Source organism: Camellia sinensis, chromosome 4, assembly GCF_055761805.1.
Source record: "Camellia sinensis isolate YWXY chromosome 4, ASM5576180v1, whole genome shotgun sequence".
Taxonomy (NCBI): domain Eukaryota; kingdom Viridiplantae; phylum Streptophyta; class Magnoliopsida; order Ericales; family Theaceae; genus Camellia; species Camellia sinensis.
In genome coordinates, this window is record NC_138964.1 from 181,689,233 (window position 1) to 181,712,863 (window position 23,631).

The following is a 23,631-nucleotide window of genomic DNA, read 5'->3' on the forward strand; positions in this document are numbered from 1 at the left end:
TAATGTGAAATTGTTGTATCCCGACATCTTGAAAAACCAACACACATCACCACATGTGAGACCATCAAATTTCCCTCACACACAACTAACCAAATCATCGAATCAGAACGGGAATTACAACTTGATGGCAGCTGTAGCTCAACTTTTCGCGCTCCTTTCGGAAGATGAATAAGCCCTACAGTATCGGACTCCCGCGGTTCTAAATCTGGTCTCACAAGTGCAATGTGAAATAGATAAACACCAAAGAGTCCAAATTCGCCAAATCTTTGGAAAACGATTTTGAATCAAATTGCCAAAAATGGACTGTTTTGCCAGGTGCAGAGTCGCTACCTAAATTTTTATTTTTGAAAAATTTAGGAAACCCATGACTCATGCCAAAGGCCACATGTTCGTCATCACCAAGATTGTCTTAGCTCGAGAACTTAGGTATGAGAGAAGAAGGTCATGAATTGAGCACCCCCATTTCCCGATCAAAGATCGGCCTCTACTAATCATGATGTGAATTTTATTTACATTACATGCTTTTGTTCTGATTTATTAGGCTAGTATTTCTATGTGATGCGCACACACACAAGTATAGACTAATTTGCAAGACTTGAAACACTTGGTCTCATATTTGTTTTGAAATTTTTTTCGAATATGTACCATTTGAAAAAGTGATCGCATATGAACATTACTCAAATTATTCCAATTCAATCAATTAATCTTCATCCACCAGCATTCAAATAGTTTATCACTTAAGCACTTAGCTTCATGGTGAACATGCTTTGACATGGCAATACTAACATACAATGCAATATGCTAAAACAAGTAAAAGCTCACCTAGTACTCCAAGCCAAAAAGATGAAAGAGTTAGAAAAATGCATGATCCTAACTATGTAATATGACTAATGCAACACAAGTGATATGCACTCTAAATAAGCTCGGCTATTTATCATAACATGTGAATCAATTTGATAGCATGCGGTCTAAGCACATATTCAAAGAAACGTTAAACTAACAATACGAGTTAGAATGATGAACTGAGTCTCGATGCATGCAATACAAATGAATGCGAACATAGAGTATACTAAATGAAACATGATGCTCTAAACTAACCATCATAAGAAAGTAAATAAAAGGGAGAAAGACGTGGGGTTGGAAGACATACACGCTATTACATTGCTTGAGCTAACTAGCTAACTAATTACTACGAATTAACTAACTATTACAAACCGAATTAAAATAAATTAACTATGTTAGCTAATTATTACAACACCGTAATTAATTAACTATTCTAGCTAATTATTACAAATTAGAACTAACTAATTAATTACACTAATTAATTAATTACAAATTTTAATTAGCTAACTAATTAATTACAACATGAATACAATATGAAATAAAATAACTAAAATAACTAATTAGCCTCGAGAAGCGAGGGATGCTCATGTATGCACGGATTTCCACCCAAAAAGCACATTGTTTTGTGGCCAGAAGGCTTCTGTTGCACAGTAGAGCATCTTTTCACCTCAGCCTCTACTCTGTTCTGTTCCAAAAGGGTTACTGCTCAATTTGACAAAAGTGGCCGGTAGGCCAGAAGTGGTGGCCTGCCGGCCACAAATGGTAGCCTGCCGTCCAGAAATAGTGGCCTGCTGACCACTGATGGTTGGTTCCTTCTGTTACAATAAAAAGCATACAGAGCACAAACAGGGTGTTCTCAATGTATGTTTGTACATTTTACCCCTCATTATCATCAAACAGCTCAAAGGAGTGGCAAGTTTGATTCACAAACCATCAATTGATGCAATTTTATTGCATGATGGCCTATGAACCAAAGTGTACAAGTTTAATAAATGCAACAATAAAAGACTCTGAAACCCCCTCCATATCATGGATTGATCAAGGGAAATGGTTGACAATGACTCTTGAACCGTTTTCATCACAAACAAGTATGAAACGATTCAAGACTCAAGGGTTCAATTAATGCCCGATTGAACGCTAACCAAGTTATTATCTTGCATCACTTTTAGGCTTCATTTTATTACTCCATTTTAATTACCAACCATTCCTTAGTCAATTAAGTCCAAAAGTGAGCTTTAAGTCCTCTAATGGAAAGGAGTACCAAACCAAGAGTTGTTTTAGGTATGAGAGAAGTATCATGCCGTTAGTAATGAACCCTTAAAGGGATTAAACCATTAAGATAAGACCTCAATCTCAAGCTTTAAACAAGCAACTAGTTTGAACCAACTTTCAAGGCAAAGCAAAAAGCCAAGAAAGGAGGGAGGTTGCAGAAGTGATTAGGGGTGAAAACAAGTATGGAAAGTCATAAACAAATGCTATCAATTCAAATAGGTTGGTGGCTAAAGCCTAAACAACCAACGTAAAAGGACCATTACACTACAAGCATGCAATACAAAGCTCAAATGCAATGAACAGCTAAAAACAGTCCTAAAATAGTGATAAACCAGTCCTAAAACATACTGGAATTAAGACAAAAATAACTAGAACAATAAGCTAAAACATGGAGCATGTTAAGCTAGTAAACAAGCACAAGGAATGAAGGCTACCCCTTCCATTTTTGGGATTTCAAAACATGGTTTTTGCCACTGAAAAGCCTCTAAAAATCAGTATTTAAAAGCTTAAAAAAAGTGGACAAAGATATGGGAAACACAAGGGCAAAGGCCCAAGAAATGAGGTACAAAGAAGGGTGGTCCACCCCTCCACCCCTAATGGCCTTAAACCACAAGTTTCAGCCTAAAAATACAGAGCTTAGACAGCCCAAAAACAGTCTAAAAATAGTAGGAAAAATAACAAATAAATCAAAGCAACAAGCTAAGCCTTATACCTCTTAAAGAGGAGAACACCTTTAAGCAACAAATCAACACTTGCACACCCTCAAGAGTTTAAAGTAGACTCAAAAGTACCTTAGCTCAAATACCACAAGGTTTGGTTTAAAGTGTATAGGCAAAAGCTTGCAAAGCTTAGGAATTTAGAAGAGAGAGAGAGAGATATTTTTGTTCCAAAATGTTTAACCCTCAAAAATGGAAGGGGAGGTCTCCTATATATAGAAAACAATGAAAATCCCTCAGAAATATCAATACATACACGTGTAGATAGGTGCATACATATGTGAAAACAGTTGGCACAGTGGGCCAAATATTTATAAAAACACACTTGTGGCCGGCCAGCCACCAATGTTAGCGGTAGGCCACACACATGGCCGGCAGCCAAGATCAGTGGCCAACTGCCAATAGTAGTGGCCGGCAGCCCAAAGAAAGGGGCTTGCAAGTCTCAGGATTTTTAGGCTTGAAAAACTAGGGTTTTGGTCTAAAACAAGATCGGTGTTGTTTATCCTAAAAATCATAAAAATCATAAAACCCTATCCTAAAACCCTAACGTAATGGAGGAAACATCTTGTAGTTCCCATACACCCTATCACAACAAAATCATAAAACCCTAACGTAATGGAGGAAACATCTTGTACTACAATTTTTGACTTGCCAAATATGCACAACTAATCCCACCAAAAACGTCCCAATATAAAAGAAAGGGTATAATTGACCACTAAATGTTACCAAATAAAGGAAATAGGATCAAATAGGAAGACATTCCCCCACTAAAAGGACTAATTAGAACAATAGATGAAATGTTGGAACCAATTGGTGCAACCATCTGTTGGATGGGATTTATCAGTAAATATCCCATCTTTGTATATAGATTGTCATTGAAAAAAAAATCATATTAATCTGATAATTTTAATTATTTTTTAAATATTTTTATTCAAAAAAAATTGAATGATAGGAATGATTTTAAAATAAAATAAGCAGTCTATTTTTTAAATATAAATATAAAAAAGATAATATAGATATAATTATTAAATTAGTGTAATATATATATATATATATATATATTTTATGAACGATGTATAGTGTTACAAAATAATTGAATTTGATTACTAAAATAGGCTATATGTCTTTTTGTTGGGTAGGTAAGGCTATATGTCTCTGTTGAGTGTTTGTGCTTGAAGGCACAATAGGATAGATAATATATTAATTTTTTCAAATGGACTTTATGACGTATCTAATTCTTCATTGAATCTTTTATCAAATTTAAATTTGATCAAAATATTTTTTAATCATTTATTAAACTTGTATCAAATCAAGTTTTAATAAATTATTCATCAAATCAAGGCAAAAATAAGTTTTTCACTAAATATGATGAAAAAAAAACTTTTGGAAATATGCTGAAATTTTAAGTGAGAAAGCATTGAAGCATTCAAATTTTTTATCAAATCACGCTTTTAATTAAATTTGATGAAAAGCAATTGGACCTCCCATATCAAATCAATTTTTTATTCAAATTTGACGACGAAAAAAATGAAGAATTAGAGATGTTGTTTTTTTCTTTTCTTTTTTTGAAAAAAGTTATGAAGTAGTTATATTAAAATAAAAATTAACATCATACAAAATAATAAAAAGAAAAATATCAAAATCCCAAAGGACTAGACAAGAAACTCTACTAAAACTACAACAAAAAACTAAAAATTCCGTCAAAAAGCCAGTTACAGTCTAGAAAAATTACCAATCTCTTATAGATGTGATTTGAAAAAACAAAATCTATATCTAAATAAAACTCAACCTTGCAATCACCATCACTCTTGTCCTTGCCTTTTTAGATTAATCACAATTTGTGTTTTGTGCTAACAAAACTATTTTCGCGAAGGGTTATTCAACACACTTGCATTAATCACTAATTAATGATAAAGTGTCTTTAATTTAGATTGAGTAATGTTACAAACTTAGATTTAATTATTCAGAAATTATTTATAATTATTATTTTGTGGTTCAAATTTATTTTATACATGAATCTCAAACTATACAAATTCAATCCTAATTGCACAATCTCATTTGAGATAAATTCGGGATAGCTAAGCTGGGGTATATAGATTTATTCATTTAGATTTTTCGTTTTCACCATGTGATTAAGTTAAGGGCAAGCTCAAAAATTAGTTTTACTTTTCAAATTCAATAATATGGCAATCAATTAGAATATCTAAATCAATTTTTTTTTTTTCATATATTCTCTAATCATTAACCAATCATTTATCTTACACATTGTTAAGTTTAAAAAAATAAAAGTAAACTTGCATATCATTGTTAGTTTTTTAGTTAAATAGCCTAATAATGTAATAGAGATATAACTTTAAGGAGTAGTTATTGGGTGCTCCTGAAGTATGATCACGTAGTGTTCTAAGGTGTTGTGATTGGTGAAGAATGAAAGAATCCAACTATAATACAAAAAAATAATTTTCTTGTACCATACATAAAAGTGGAATACCACTTTCGACACACTTTACCCAAATCACCAATTTTGCAGGTGCTGACTTCTTCTTCTTCTTCTTTTTTCCCAAGAATAGGTTGAAACCTTTTATGTAATGAGAAAATATAGGGGAAAAAAAAAAGGAGAAGAGTTACACTAATCTTTTTAAAAAATAGATTCAGTTTTATAAAATTTGACATAATTATATTAGACTTCTTTTAAAATTTAATTTACATAATAATTAGTTCATTTATTTATAACATTTTGTTAGTTGTATGAATAAAAAAATTGATGTTATTTCTTTAATATTTGTTAAATCAAAGTATAAAAAATGCAGCGGATAAAATGTTTAGATCATACCTTTTTGATGATAGAACCTCGTGGATAAATCACGTGCTTCCAGAGTCTGATAAACCAACCCAGCAGTGAAGTGATATCACAGATTGAATATCACCCACACAAATCACAGTGCAAATGACTTGATCGTTGTTTTTGGGAGAGAGTCAGTATATAGGTAAAACTCAGATCATACGTTGTTTCTCTCTATATTACCCATAACCCATATACCAGATATATAATATATATTATTATCTATCCATATTAGTTAATGGAGATAATATCTGTATCCTGAGTGGTTATCCTAAATAGGTTTGAATTCAATTTCAAAACCTATTTGGATAAGATTCAAATTTAAATTCAAATGGTCATGCCACATGGGCGCCCATTACTAACATCTCTCACTCGCACATGAGTTGGCATGACACTGCCACATCTCTATCTCAATCTCCCAAAAATAAACAATCTCATACTAGCCACTGCACCGTGCGACTGCTGAGAACACCTGCATGTGGGAGCTCTATACTAGAAACTCAAAATGAGCCAGCATAGAGATATCAACCCAAAAAGAACAGAAATAGTGTCTCATATACCCCAGACCCATCTAATTACACCGGTCCAAAAACATCTCTAATCCCTCAAAAAGAGCATGTTTGACCCTCTCAATTCTTGCAATATATTCATACTCAATTCGCCTCTCATACAGAGCGATGTGAGTTGCCGGCAGTGAATATACAACAGTGGTGTAATACTAGATGATCTTCCCTTTGCACTCATGCCATTTAGTTTAGGATTGACCGCTTTCCCAGTGATGTCCCTTAAGGCCGAATCATGCATGACCGCAGGCAACATACCAAAGTAGCAGAACATCAACCCCTTACCTTATGACATAGTCAAAAGTCACAAAAGGGTACATAAATGAAAGTCATATCAATAATGACACGTAAGACTCACACGGTGAAGAAGCAGGGATCCATTCTCTCACCTCATTACTCGGTCGCTAAGCACATATAGTATGAATACATGTTACGGTGGAGTAACTCTTCCATAAAGAGTGACGTCATACTCGATACACCGTACAGATATTAGTCTAGTCGCTTTCTAGCGCCTAACCCGAATTCTCTATTTGCTCGCCTTCTAGGCGCCAAATGAGATCTCGCATCTGGCTAATCATAACAGGCACAACATGGAAAGTGGGTACTAACATCCATGTTTGGTCCTTAACACGACCTCATCTTGGTTATAACCAAGGCGACATACATAGTGGATGATTTAAGCCTCTCTTGGCTCCAAATAAAAATAAACCACCAGTCTCATCCTTGCTCGCTCCCAAGCGCCAAGGGCGATTGCTCGTGTGAGTGAGCCAATCTTGCCTGCTGACATCATCATCTGCTAATCATTATGACACAAACCATAATAGTGTCAACATCCCATCATCTCAAAATAAGTGATCGATTTAAAAAAAACACAGCTTGCGTAATTATAGAGTCCAAACATAAGCCTTATCAGCACCTCTTGCGATAAGTATATACAACGGAATCCACCATGTGCGCCTCACATGAAGTAATTTAAGATCACTACCTTTTGCGCAATAACCTCTCTAAAGATATTTTGGTGACCAATTTGCGTTCATTCTTAGTGCGCCCAACTAGCACAGATGCGCCCAACTAGCGCATTGAATCTTACAATGAGCAAATTAATATACTACTAGTAAAGCATTTTATCCACAGTCTAATGAGCAAGGTCAATGTCTAAACAACTCAGTTGACCATTTACCAAAGATAACACTTATCATGCCGAATACACCCACATAGCGTACTTTAGGCTCCCACAACAAAGAAAAGATCAAGGAATATAGGTCATCTGTTTCTCTCAAAGACAATCTGAGGATACACTTAATAGCTAAGGCTCTGGCTTTTACCGATAGGTAAGTCAATGGGTTTGTAATTTTGCATCTAGAATCGTTCTAGGATATTCCTTATGTAAGTCATCGAAGACAAAACATGAATTCTCCTAAAGCAATCCCTAAGGATCGTACATCCGAGCATATAAATTACATCACCCATGTCCATCATATCTAAAACAGAGGACTGCCCACCCTAGGTGGCGACAACCTTATAAATTCCTGGCTCATAATGACTAAGTAAGGAAAAACTTCTTTTGGACCATTGATCATGCCTCAGTGGTCTTCATCGATCATCATTGGCCTATCATGGCTTGACGAAATCTAAGAACCACTGTTTGGATAACTGCTTTAGGCTGTAAAAGATTTATTGGAACTAGCAACCTTTTTGGGTTCCTAACTTTTCATCATAAAAGCAGAAGGTAAATCCCTACGGATATACTTATCCAATTCTCTAATGAGAAATCGGGTCACAATGTCCACAAATCAATCTTCCGAACTTATGTCAATCATAGCCTAAGTCAAAATAACCTCACTCCCCAGGAGGAAGTCTTCTCATGGTCTACACTTTCCTCAATGGTGCGACTTTTCGATATCTAGCGAGCCTTATGCCTCAACAATGACTATCCAAATTACGCATAAATTTAGAACAGTTTTGCGTCATAATGGAAAATCAACCAAATTATAAAAATGGTTAATCCTCAAAGACTTTGTCTTAAACTGCGCAACATTGATCCACTTTCTAAAAATAGGGGACTAGAGCCTTGGGCATTATCCTAGGCTCTTTATCATCTTGCGGAGCAATCATGAATGTTTCCCTCTCAATCACCCAGTGATGACGTGGAAAATTTTCACATTCGCTACCACGCAACTAAGAATGTAGAGTATTCTTCTCTAATGGAGTAATCCATTAGTAGGCACATCGCTCCCACTGTCCCTAGGATATTGAAAATTTCTTTCCATTCTTAAGTAGGCTACATAGAGCGCTATGCTTAGAATTCTCTATCTTATAGAGTTCCAAAAACTCTATTCACGTCACCTTTACTAATAAAACTTTATGTGACTTAGTTACACTACCACAAAGCTGCTTACCTATATGCATATGACCTGGAGGGTTTGCATGACCGCATACAATAATGCGCCACACGACCCTTTGTGTTTACAAGACAGCATACAATAATGCGCTATAAAACCCTAGGTCTTAACTTCACAATCTTATGAGAAGTAAAATAAAAATAAGCTGCTTAACGGTTACAGATCGCCCATAGATGGCTCTCCACTAACATATTACTCAAATGGAGTGTAAAATCTGATATGGAGGGCACTTAGTTAGGGATATAGGCAACAAACTAGTGCAATTCCCAATTAGGAAACATTTTGCGCCATTATCCACCTAACATTAACAATATTTAATTCCTTATCTCTACTACACCATTGTGTTGTTGAGTACTAGGAATAATCAGTTTTCTACGCATCCATCTCTCTTCACAGAGTTTTCTAAAAATAACTCAAATAGATACTCGCCACCTTGGTCAAAACTAAAAACATGAAAGCTGTTATCTAATTGATCTCAACCTCATATGTGCAATGTCAAAAATCATCTCAAAACTTTTGACTTATGGGAAATCAAATAGTCTTGACTCAGATGCGTATCGTAATCTATAAATGTGTCGAGATTGAGGCTTAGCTATCATACCCTTACACATATCTAGTCACAAATATCATAGTGGACTAAATGCGCCAAATCAAATGACCTTCTACGGCTTTTCCTACTTACTTGTGCGCACCCATTGCGAACAAAGTTACACATTTACATGAGAGCAGGATGTCATAAGCGAGTGGGCCCGAGAAGGCCTACTCAAACCATCGTGTTATCATCTCATTAATGTGATTAAGTATAATAAGTCACCGGTTCATGACCAATGTCATAAACTAATTCCAATCATCTTAATGTATGAGTTCTCGAAGATAAGTTTAAAAGGTTTAGGCCCAACTAGGTAATGACTCAGGACTAATTCATATTCACTAGATCATAAAAGGATGTCATGGAGATATCAACTGCGCCTAAGTCGCAAATTTAACTAGTAAGTGCTAATCCCCTGCACCTTCAAGTCAATTTTATTCTCCATACACTTTAATACATCTAGTTGAAAGATGACAATACTCCTCTTGCCATATCTATTTCTCGCTTCATAGTTACTTGCAATTAATTCTACTATCCACAAGAAAGAGAGAATAAGCTATCACCTATGGCAGCTCCTGAAGTAACTTAAGCGCGAATGAGGCTAATGAGTCTAATTTGAACACAATGCTCTCACAAGCGATGCGCCAAATTCTTAGAGTCATAACAACCTTGTCGGCCTTGACCTTTTCATTACTATGCTGCAACGTTTGCGCTTAGTGGTAAATGTTAAAACATTAGCCTAGTAAAGGAATCACACAAAGAAGCACCTCATCCATGTCTCACACTCAAGTGTGGAAACAGTAAGTGTCCAAACTTAGACAAGTTGGCAATGCTAATAGATTTTGCAGCCACTAAGCGCTAATCTTTTCACTTAGTGTTAATAGATTTTGCAGCTTCTAAGCACTAATCTTTTCACTTCACGTGATATTTCTACGCACACTATTATAGTGCATGAAATTTCGCTCAATCCACTCCCAATAATTGGGTAGAGAGCAAAACACTACTCATACTGGCTACTCGTCTTACACTTAATGACTAATTTATTTAAGCTCGCATTTCTTGGATGACGTGACTCTTGAATGTTACTTCATCCAATGATGTAACATTATTTACAAATCAAATTACAAAGTCAATCCGCGCAGCTCATTAGTCAAGATCATATACTGATCTATTGAGGGCTTACTAATTTCATAACTACAAAACTCGCCAACCAAAACTACGTAGCGTGCCGCTAACCATAGCGCACACATTAGTTTTTATTATGCCAAACAAGGCAACAAAATCACGGCAACTTTGAGTCATGTTTCCTTACTTTGGCTCAATTAAGACTTGACCTAAAGTCTCCAAGACTTTTGCTCATCTAAAGAATGGGATTACATTGTTCACATTTGAACATCTTTACTAAGTCTAGGTCAACTAATTAACTTCTATAAGCTAAGTCAATTTAGAGAGAAATTCGCATTGGGATTAATTTGATTAGCATAATATAATTTTGCCACAAAAATCTAAATTAAATAGTGACAATATTACACAAGTCGCAAGATCGAAAATCCGCTATGCTCGTAATCATCTCTTGCGCCACAGGTGACAATTATCCAAAATTTAATTTAATTTATGCGCAAAATATTGGTTTTCGGGAGTTAATCTATAAAGATTTCTCTCAACCGAATAACCTCCCACTGACTATGGAATATACAAACCATGATAAATTCCATACAATAGCATCTTAATGTAAATTTACAAATAACTCATGCTATATTCATTTAATAATGGAATTCAAATAAATAAATAAATAAATAATCATGTTTCTCTAATTACAACATATTACAAACCTAAAAAATATGTTGTATTCAATATTCAGATTATGCCATAATTAAAGTGTACATCATTTTGAAATTTTCTGGAATTTTTCTGAAATATTCTGGAATTTTAAATAACTAATAAACACACATAAAATTAGAAATAAAAAATGCAGAAACTGATAAGCTGAGACAATATTACCAGTAGATAGTAAAACATTTCAGAAGTCCACAATAAAAATTTCAACCCCAGAAAATTATTTATGCAATACTAGAATCATTTTAAAGCATAAAAAATGAATTATTAACACAGAAAAAATATTTTTTATTTTCGTAAAATTTTCAAAATTTTACAGAATATAGAAAAATTAATTCTGAGTCTAACAGTACAAACCACGCATAAAAAAAATTTGTAATGAATTAATAATGACCATTTAACGCAATTCAGAATTAAAAACAAACAAACAGAGCCTTAGAGCCAAGCCAGGCGGGAAAAACGGCTCGGCTCGGCTCGCCGCCGCTCAGCGCAACTCGGCGCGAGTCGGCTCAAGGAGCGGCTCGGCTCGGCTCGGCGCGCGGCTCAGCCCGCGGCTCGGTGCGGCTCGACGCACGGCTCAAACGCGGCTCAGCGCTCGGCTCCAGCACGCAGCGCGCATGCGAGGCGCGGACGGCGTGCGCGTGGACAGCGCCGCTGACGCGCGCATGATGGCGCGTGCAGGCGCGTCTGTAGGGCGTCTGGCGCGTGTGGACGCGTGGGCAGCGCGTGGGAGCGGGTGGCTGCGGCTCACGGCGTCAGGTGGCGCGTGAAGACCACGCGCCGCCTTCTAGGGTACTTTCTGGTCCGATTTTTGTACTGTCAGACTCCTTTTTTCAAAATAAAACCGTTTATGGTATGAAAAAAGACATTAATGAACATAAAAAAAAAAAAAAAAATTATGCTCTTAATCTAATCAAAGTAGATTTTTTTTTCTCCTTTACAAACATTCATGTATATAATGTAAACATACACATGTAAAAATATACACATGATTAAAGGAAACACGAAAATATCCATCAATGGCTCTGATACCAATGTTAAATCAAAGTATAAAAAATGCAGCGGATAAAATGTTTAGATCATACCTTTTTTATGATAGAACCTCGTGGATAAATCATGTGCTTCCAGAGTCTGATAAACCAACCCAGCAGTGAAGTGATATCACAGATTGAATATCACCCACACAAATCACAGTGCAAATGACTTGATCGTTGTTTTTGGGAGAAAGTCAGTATATGGGTAAAACTCAGATCATATGTTGTTTCTCTCTATCTTACCCATAACCCATATACCAAATATATAATATATATTATTATCTATCCATATTAGTTAATGGAGATAATATATGTATCCTGAGTGGTTATCCTAAATAGGTTTGAATTCAATTTCAAAACCTATTTGGATTAGATTCAAATTTAAATTCAAATGGTCATGCCACATGGGCGCCCATTACTAACAATATTAAAGTATTATTTTATTCTTGACTTACGATTTAATCAAATATGATTACTACTCAATAAGATCCAGTTACTATTAATTGGTAAGTAGAATGAAAACAAATTATAGGTAGAGTCGCAATAACTGATAATAATAAATTAGAAATATGAATTTTAAATTATCAAACAAAATGTAAAAGTTTATTAGACTTCATTTAGTACTAAAAAAATACCACTTCATTTGATTTGACTTACTATACTAAAAAATATCCCACGTTATTCGGGGGAGTCGAGGGACCTATTTTTGTGTGAATGTCGCAATTCCAATAATTTATTAGACTTAACTTGGTACTTATCAAGACATCACTATATTTGACCTGATTTACTACTCAATTAAATTTCACTTTCTATTTAATGAGGTTACTTACTATTTCATTGAACTTTACTTACTATTTAATAAAACTCCGCTTACTAGTCCATCAAACTTGACTAGTAAGTTTAAAATGAATAATAAGTTGTTTCATAATAAGTAGTAAGTTCAGAACGACTGGCAAGTAGAATAAAAAAGTATGGTAAATAAAATCAAAACATATGGTAAGTATTGTATTTATAAATGGTAAGGACTCGGCCATCTAATGGATGGAGTTCATTATTTTTTATCTCTTCCAATTTTGGTCTCTTCCTATTTCATTAAATTGCACTTACTACTATATTAGATTTCATTTTCTACTTCATTACTTTTGGTTTATCATTTTATTCAACCATACTTACTAGTCAATAAGACTACACTTACCACTTTTTTACACTTTACTTATCATCCAAATAAACCCTACTTACTACCACTTCATTAGACTTGACTATCACTGAAATAAGCCTCACTTACCATATCTTTAGACTTGATTTACCACTCAAATAAACCTTACTTACTACCATTCAAATAGACAAATAGACTTCACTTACTACATCATTATTGTTGACTTATCATTTCATTCAACCATACTTACTAGTTGATGAGACTCCACTTACCACTTTTTTACACTTTACGTACTATTCAAATAAATCTCACTTACTACCACTTTATTAGACTTGACTATAACTGAAATAAACCTCACTTAACACGTCTATAAACTTTATTTACCACTCAAATAACCTTACTACCATTCAAATAGATTCCACTTACTACTTCATTATTTTTTACTTACCATTTCATTCAATCATACTTACTAATCGATGAAACTTCATTTACCACTTTGTAAACTTCACTTACTATTCAAATAAATCTCTCTTACTACAATTTCATTAGACTTCAACACCACTCAAATAAACTCACTTATCATTTGTAACGTCCCGAATTTCAAAGATCAATTAGGCGAAAATTAAATAACTCAAGCGTGAGGTTTTTTTTGGTTTTTTTTTTTTTTTAAAAAAAAACCTTCATTCTCACTCAATCGATTATAAAAAAAAATCTTTTTTATCTCTCTCTCTCTAAACATTTCAAAACTCTAAGTTGAGACTCTCTCTCTCTCTCTCTAAAACTCACCGGCTCGACACTTAACCGCGCAAGTTTTGGACTTTCACCAAGGACACATCGGCCAACTTAATACCACAACTACACTCCTACCCAGATTTACCAAGGTATTCATTGCCCTGTTTTCTATTGTAACGGAAATGATATCATGATTTGAGATATATGCTTGGCATTGCACAGTTTTCGAAAGAGAAATGAAAATATTTTGGCATGAACATTGCATATGCATTCACCTTATATCTTTGTTACGATTCATAAATTGTGGGCTATTTTGGAACGATGGTTATAATCAGCTTTTTGGCTAAAAGTTTATTATAATCAGCTTTTTGTGAGAGAGGGAAGCGGGTTATAATCTGAAAAATGGATTATAACCCACTTCCCAAAAGACCCCTGTGTTGGATTATTTTTACTGGGTTTTAGCTCACCTTATGTGGGAAAACCATTTTCAAGTGCATATGGTATGCCTCTACCAAGGCAATAGCTTGGGAGGACTTGGAAGGAAGAGCTTCATTTTGTTTAACTTGTTTTGTACAAGCCTAGGGCTTTAATTGTATTGGATTTAAAATGCATTTTGTTATAACCAGACATTGTCTTGGAAAGTTGTAAGCCTTTAAGGCATGTCTTAATTGTATAACTTGTATTTCATATCTTTAACATATAACACATGCTACAGATTCAGGGTTAGGGCTTATAAATGTATTGCATGTGTTATCTTTCGTACTATGAGATCATATGAAGTGGAAGGGACACTGTATTCAGAATGGTATGATTATTTATTAATATTATGGGTGGTTTTATTGTAATTATTCTAGGGCGTTACATCATTTCATTAGATTTGACTAGTAAACTTGATTACTGACAATGATTAAACATGACACCAGTATATTACATGTGACACTCATAGAATTCACATGTGACTATTAACAATGATTAAAATAATACTAATAGATCACATGTGACAACCTTATTTAATACATGTATACATCACACTTCACTACAAGCCTAACTAGTGGAAATACCTAACGAAAATCTAAAAATATTACACCATCGAGCTCTATAGTTAGTCTTGGTAACGATGATGATTTTCAAACACCTCCAACAATAGGTTCCTATACTGATCCATTAGAAAAAACATGGTATGAAACAAAGCATCACTTCCACAATAAACTTTTCATGCATTATCCATGGCAATCAGATGTGGATTACGTAATTGTAGGTAAAGCATACGATCAACCACCACACGAGGTCAATGTTGATAGAAAAAATTTGAAATGGCAACAATACTTCGAAAAACGTTGTGAACTTGAGATATATTGTCGATGTCATGGGCTACTCAATTAAATTCTATTTACTACTCAATAATCTTCCACTTATTATTTCATTACACTTGCTACTTAATGAGTTTTCACTTACTTCTTTAGACTTTACTTCATACTCAATTAAATTTCACTTACTACTCAATAATCTTGCACTTACTACTTCATTACATTTCACTAACTACTTAATGAGTTTCTATTTACTATTTCATTAGAATTCACTTATTATTCAATGAGTTTTTGTTTATTACTTTATCAAACTTTAGTTACAACTCAGATAAATTTCACTTACTATGTCACTAGACTTGACTTACTGCTTACTATTTCATGATAAGTAGACTTGAGTTATTACTTAATGAGATTCCACTTATAATTTGATTAGACTTCACTTATTACTCAATTAAACCCTACTTATTTAATGAGTTTCTAGTAGGGGTGTTCGTGGTTCGGTTGCGGCCGAAACACCTTCAATTTGCCATCCATCCACCAGATTGACGGATACAGATTGACGGATGGATGCAAAACGGTTTGGCGGTTTAAACTTTTATAAATTTTGAACATAATATACAACAACTTGTCAACATTTTTTTTTTGGGGATAATATATAACTCAACATAACCAAAAGATTATCAAGTAAATTGTCAAATACCAATAATAAATACATATAAGAAAACAATGCATTATCAAAACTATTTCGTTACTTTTTTTTATTGAAAAACTATTTAATTTGATTTTTTTTTTTAAATGACAAAATTAAGCCTTATATTCTCCACACAAAAATATCAAATATCAACACTTGCCATTTGATAAAAGGATTTCTAAGTTGAAAACACAACAGAATATCTAAACTCTTTTTTAATTGAAAATACGAACAAAATATCTAAATAAATTAAAAACACAAAGTCTTACAAATTACTAGGGGTGCTTACCGTTTGGAGGTTCGGTTACGGCCAAAGGAACCTCAAATTCGTCATCCGTCCAAAACTAGACGGATTGAAAAAAATCAATCTACAACCTTCTGTTCATCATCACACATCCGTCCAAAATGTGGCGGATCAATTCGATTCGATCGGTTTAAGCAGATCGGAATATCCGTTGCTCACCCCTAGTTTCTAGTTCTTGCATAAGAATTTTCTTACTACTCAATTAGCTTTCACTTACTAGTTCATTCGATTTTACTTATTACTCAATTAAACCCAACTTACTACTTAATGAATTTTTACTTACCACTCCATTAAACTTTAGTTATTACTTATGAATTTTCACTTACTACTTAATCAAACTTTACTTACTAATTGAACATGACTTACTAATCAATAAGACCCAACTTTAATAAATTTAAGTTACTAGTCAATGAAATTATACTTATTATTTCACTAAAGTTGACTTAAAATTTTAAAACTCCACCTTCTCTTTAACTATGTGAAATGATTTTCCAACAAAATCCTAAAATTTTTAAATTAAAATATCACACAAAGTTAAAATAAAAGAGAGATAGAGACATAAATAAATTATTATCTGAAAATTGTCTTCAATTTGTAAAATCTAAATCATCCTCTTTCATTTATTCTTTGTGAAAAAATATTTAAAAAATATTAAAAAAAAATAAAAAAAAAAACACACGCGCGCACGCGCACAAATCTTATTCATGTGTATGCAAATGAGTTGAGGGTTTTTCTATATTTTCCTAATTAACTATATTCTTATGTAGCAATTAATGTTTTCAAATGTAGTAGATAAAAGAAAGTAATTACTGTACATTTATTCATTTATTATTATTAATAAATATTGACAAATGAAAAGTCTTTTTAAGTTACTTTATTATATTTTATTTTTAATTTATACTTTACAATATTTTAGATATTAAAAAATATTATGAAGAAAACTTATATGGAAAAAAATATTTCATTATGGATACTAAATTGATAAAAAAAAATATATGAATTTAAAAACGTTTCTAAAGGATTTTTTGAGGTGCTGTAGTTAAAAAAAGAAAAAATTACTCATAAATCTCATTTTAGTGAATGTTACTTTAGTTAGTCTTAAGTGTTTTTTCTTAAACCATTTAGTCCTTTTTATTTTTGGTATGATATATGTTTTTGATATATTATGTATGAAATTTACATTTTTGCCCATATTTGTAATGGTTGTTTCTCTCTCTCTATACAAACACCATTTATACAATCTGAGTCCATTTTGGAAATGGCTGAACTCCCAAAGACACTCTGTTCACACCTAACCCAATCAACTCCTTCATTTTCACAACATCAAACGTCCTTGGATCCATTTCCATGGAAATCTCAGCATCCAAACACAACCCAAATTTCAAATTCAATGTCTCAAGGACTAACGAAACGAGCCTATTTTTGCCCATATTTATAATGGTTGTTTCTCTCTCTCTCTCTCTCTCTCTCTCTCTCTCTCTATACAAACACCATTATACAATTTGAGTCCATTTTGAACCTCTGTTTTGGGGGTTTCTTCGAAAGCCAAGATCGGAAATGGGTTTGTGGTTTGCGCTTCCAAGGGCTCGGACAATCGGCCTCTTACGGGTGTGGTGTTCGAGCCGATTGAAGAGGGAAAGAAAGAACTCAAACTCGTCCATACTCTCCCTCACTCTTCCATTGCTCGTCAGAAATACTCCGATGGATGCGAACATCATCAACATCACCAACATCATCAACTTCACCAACATCAGGAACATCAGCAACATCATCGACGACGACTGGTATTCGGAATGAACATCAACGTTTGGAAGGCAATACATACATCACAATGTACACGACTGGTATTTCCGGAATGTACATCGCAACGACAACGTTTGCAATGAACATCAACATTGACGACGACTGGTATTCGGAATGAACATCAACGTTTGCAATGAACATCAACATTGCAGTGTATTTGGAATGAACATCAACATTGACGACGACTAATATTTCCGAATACATACATACATCACAATGTATACATACACCACAATGTACACAACAATGTACACGACTGGTATTTCCGGAATGAACATCGCAACGACAACGTTTGGCCTTCATCAGCGACATCAATAACATCATCAACATCAGCAACTTCAGCGACATCATCAACATGATTAACGTTAGCAACATCATCAACGTCAGCAACTCCGGGGATGACTGAATCGTCTGCGTAATTTGCAGTGTTTGTGTACGACGGCGATGTTAATGGGGGTAACGAAGCAGATGTTTGTTCACCGACGTTATTGATGTTCTGTGTTTGTGTTTGTTCACCGTTACTGATGTTTGCTACTGATGTTTGCATATATACCCATCTAAACTCACACCGTAATGTTACTGATGTTTGCTACTAATGGTTCCTACTGATGGAAACACATTTAAAGGGCTATAGTAATTTTTTGGGTATTTTGGTCGCTACAACATCACTAAAATCTCACATTTACTCTCCACCAACAAAAGGTCATGTGTTAATTAAATGGGTAGATACGTAATTAATGTTCACACAGGACTTATTAATCTACTAAATAAAAAGTAGGACCACATGGTTCAACACATTAACATTTAGGACTTATTGATGTTTTACCCATAAAAAAAAGTAACTATTTTAAATTATTTTAAAAAAAATACATATAAATAACTTACAATTTAAAAACATTTTATTTATTTATTTTTAATATTATATCAAAAATTATATTTTTCACAATAATGATTATTTTAAAAAATTAGTAAATTTTAACAAATTTTAATAAATTAATATTTACATATCATATTTTACTTTTTACAAATCATAACAAGACAAAATATGGAAGGAAAATAATTAAATATAGTATGTCATTAATATTTAAAATTCAAAAGATGGCACAATTTTCAAATAATAAAGGTGAGCTGTTAGCCGGTAAAATTTTAAATAGTAAACTTATTTATAACAAATAGTAAATGAGTGAATAGCAAATAGTAAGTATGTTTGTAGCAAATAATAAATTAATATTTTTTTTTTAAATTTCAAAATTAAGTAAAACTACTTTACTTTTTTGGAGAACCACCTGTCATTTTATGCCTAGTTTTACTATCAACACATCTCATGGCTAACATTTATTCTATCCAAATCTAATAGTTTATATTTTTTTTATTTACCATACTCATGAAAACCACTTTCATGTATGATAGAATTTTTCAGAAGATAATATTTATAATTTTGTATTAAGTGATTGGGTAATATAAAAAAATATGATATATAATGATTAGTTAAAAATATAAACACATAACATTTCAAGAGTATTGAACAATTTTTTAACTTTAAAGACATACGAATGTAAGAGGTTGAGAAACCATCCGACCCCTAATTAATATTTGCGGTTGTACAAGAGTATTCAATTTGGTGAAAAAGATGAAGCCCATTTCCAAATCAAAATGAACTCCATAGTCAAAAGTCGAAAGTCTTTGTACTATTGATTTCCTTTTCGTGGCCTCAATGGTTTGTGAGAGGGTAATTTGTATGAATAAATTAGATCGAGACTGGGTAATAGGTCGCTTTGGGCCGTAATAAGAAAGGCAGAGTAAAATGACTTTTTTCATTAGTTCGGTCCAAGAAGGCCTTGTTGTTATCTCGGTTGCCACGGCCAAATTGGTTAGTTCGGTCATGGCATGCAAAGGCGAGGTAGAAGTGAGGAAGTATACTGAGCCCTCTTCATGACTTGGTTTTGGATTAGTTCGGCTTAAGCTCTTCTATGGATAGTTCGGTCTTGGCATATGAAGCTGAGGTAGGGGAAAAGCAAGGAATAGCCGAACTAACAAATTAGATCGGTCGCTCTAGTTAGTCTAGCATGGCAATGTTATTTAGGTTGTATGGTAGTCCGGTCATGGCATAACCATCTCACTTGGTTTAAGCAGTGAAGGGTGTTAAAGGATAAACATTATCCTTTGGGAGTATGAATCCTAGGAGGACTCTACATGGAGGAATAAGAGTGCTACTTAGATTGTGCCACACGGAACCTATAAAAGCTCACAAACATCACCTATGGAGAGGTAACACTACTTTGATTCCTGAATACACAGAGCTTTTGTCTACTTGTCCATTTTGCTGACTTAGGCATCGGAGAGGTTTTCGGCACGCACTCGCCGGCTAGCTCACGTTTGTATTTTCAGGGAGTAAAGCGACGGCGTACGGAGGAGCGCAGACTTGATCAACAGGATTATACGAGAAGGTTTATTTCTTTCCTGTACAGTTTGATAAGGTAAATTATACTCCTTTTTTTTTCTTTTTTTTTTTTTTGCCCTTTATGTTTAGTTATTTTTTTACTTTGATTTTTAATTTTAAATTTTTTTATTTTAATCATTTATATTTTAAGTTTTTTTTAATTTACTCTTAAAATTAATTTATGTTCAGAATTAGATAAAAAAATATTATATTAACTATCACATAATATATAAAAAAATATTATTATTATTACATTGAAATTTGAATTTTTATTAGAGATGTAAGTTACATATAATAAAAGAATTTTATGTCACGTAAATGTTGAATATGGGGTTACTTTTGTGTCAAAGGCACATTAGTAACTATTGTGCCTCAATTTGAGGTTTATTATGAGCATATTTTTATAATTCAAACCGTTCATTTTGTAGGGTTCGTTGAGTACTTCGAGCCTATCAAAAATTATATTCATCGGATATCAATAACTATAAGATCGGATTGCATATATTTTTTGCTATTTCTCAAAATAAAAACTTTTTGTTTATTTTTTTATGATAAATGTAATTCGATCATATAGTTATTGATATCCGATTAATATGATTTTTGGTAGGCAAGAAGTACTCAACAAACCTTACAAAATGAACGGTTCAGATCATAAAAATAAGGCCATAATAAACCTCAAATTGAGGTACAATAATTACTACTATGCCGGTAACCCCTCATCCCGTGAATGTTAATGTGTACTTTTTCTATCTAATTTTGGACAGAAGCCAGATTTTGGAGTAAATTGAAAAATAATTAAACCTTTAAGGGTTAAAGTAGAGAAAAAAATAAACTTTTAAGTGCCAAAGTGAGAAAATAACCAAACATAAAGGAAGTAAAATGTAATTTACCTATACTGGATATGCAAAAAAGTATTGCCCTTTAGTTTTAATGTTCCGTTTGGATTATGAACTCGACTATAATTTAGAAAGGAAAAGAGAAAATATGGATAAGATATAGGTGAAATATAATTATATTTTACTCACATTTTATTTATTTTTTTACATTTATTCTTCAAATTGCTATCCAAATTCACGATTTAAACAATGTTTAAAAGTAAATTAAGGCTATGTTTGACATAAACTTTTTTAGTTATTTTAATCATAAAAAGACAAAATAAGTTAAAAAGTCAATAAAACAAAATATCACATTCAAATCATAATTATTTCGCTTTTTCTCTAACAAAGTCCATCCCGGACGAGACTTTTTAATTTCAGACTAAAATAGTTAAAAAATTAAAACGTCAACCCACATTCCAAACGAAAACTAAAAAAAACTACCTACTTATTTTTTTAAATGAAAGAGAAATCAGTGTGTTTGGTTTGAGTTTTTTAGATTAAATTTTTTTAAAATTGAGCTTTTTAATTTTCGTATTTTTTTGTTTTTAATGAATATTTTTAAAATTTTAAACATTTTTTTTTACTTTTTTAGATGCACTTTACTTAGATGTATCTAAAAAGTAAAAAATTTGTGAAAAAATATTTTTAAAAAATTAATAAATACATAAAAATATAAAAAAATATACTGAATTTTTGTATTTTTTTTTGTATTGTTGATATTTAATGAATTTTTAAAAAAAAAAATTCACAAATTTTTTACTTTTTAAGTATATTTATGTTAATTATGTCTAAAAGGTAAAAAAAAATGATTAAAATATTATAAAAAAATCAGTAAAAACAAAAAAATATATAAAAAATAAGAAAGTAAAATTTTTTAAAAAGTATTTTTAGAAAAATGAAACCAAGCAAAGTGTTGTTATGGTCCCCTCTCTCTCTCACTGTTGGAATTCGACCAGTAGATCAGGACTTGGAATTTAAGCCCTGACTTCTTGTAGCAAATGGGAAGGTCACAATTTCATATTACAACGGCTCTGTTTGGTTAGGTTTATTTTTAACTTATTTTAATTTTTAATTTAATTTAAACTATTTTGATGTGTTTGGTTTAACTTAATAATACAGCTTATTACTTTTTGTAAGTCAAAAATCAACTTATTCTTTGAGTGGTGGGGAAAAACCTTAATTTATAAGTCAAAAATCAGCTTATATTCACAATTATAAGCTATAAGCTGTTAGATTATAAGTTATAATTACTTTTCTACAGTTCTACCAAACGGGGCCAACCTCTCTCACAAATATTCATTTTCACAGGGATAAAACTATTTTAGAGTCTAAATTATAAATTTAAATAAAAATCTAAAAAGAAAAAGAAAAAAGATAGATAAAATATAAATAAAATATAATTATATTTTACATATATTTTTCATTTATCTTTTTAAATTCTTATTCAAATTTATTATTCAAACACAAACTTAATGCATAGCTCCAAAATGTGATGATCATATTACTGCCATGCTGGCCTAATAATTAAGAACAATAAGAGACTTCAAGTACTATCATTATTATAATAAGACTACAAATTCAAAATTATTTATCTAGAATTTACTCAAAATTAAGAATTAATGGTTCAAATTCATTTTACTTATAAATCTCACATTTCATTAATTTAATTACCACCACACATGTTCATTCTAAATAAATTATGAATTGTCAATTCTAAGAACCTAGCTTTTTTGTTATTAATATTTTATTGTTTTAAAATTTTTGGATGAGAAATGAGGCATTAGAGTTAGGGAGCCCCATTCCGACGCACTAGGTTGGTCAAGGGATTTGAGCCCTCATCCGTTCAACCAATTTGGATGGCCGGAAAAATTACCATTTTTTTTAAATAAAAAATAATAATAATAATAAAAATAAAAATAAAAAAAGAGCAACATTGACTAAAATTATAAAGTGGCCAAAAAATGTCTAGTTTTTCAAGTACTTCAAGCATGCAAGTAAAAAATGATCTGAGGGTTAGAATGCATCGGACAGATTGTCCTCAACTCGAATTTGCTAATCTACTGAGGCCTCGTTTGGGAACCATCTTTTTTAATCAAAAAGTCAAAAAATTACTAAATCAGTCAAAAAGTCAACAACCCATACCAAAAAGTCAAAGATTCTCTTTTCTCTTTACTTTTTGCACATCTTTTCGTAAAAAATCAAAAAGTCATCCCAAATATATTAATT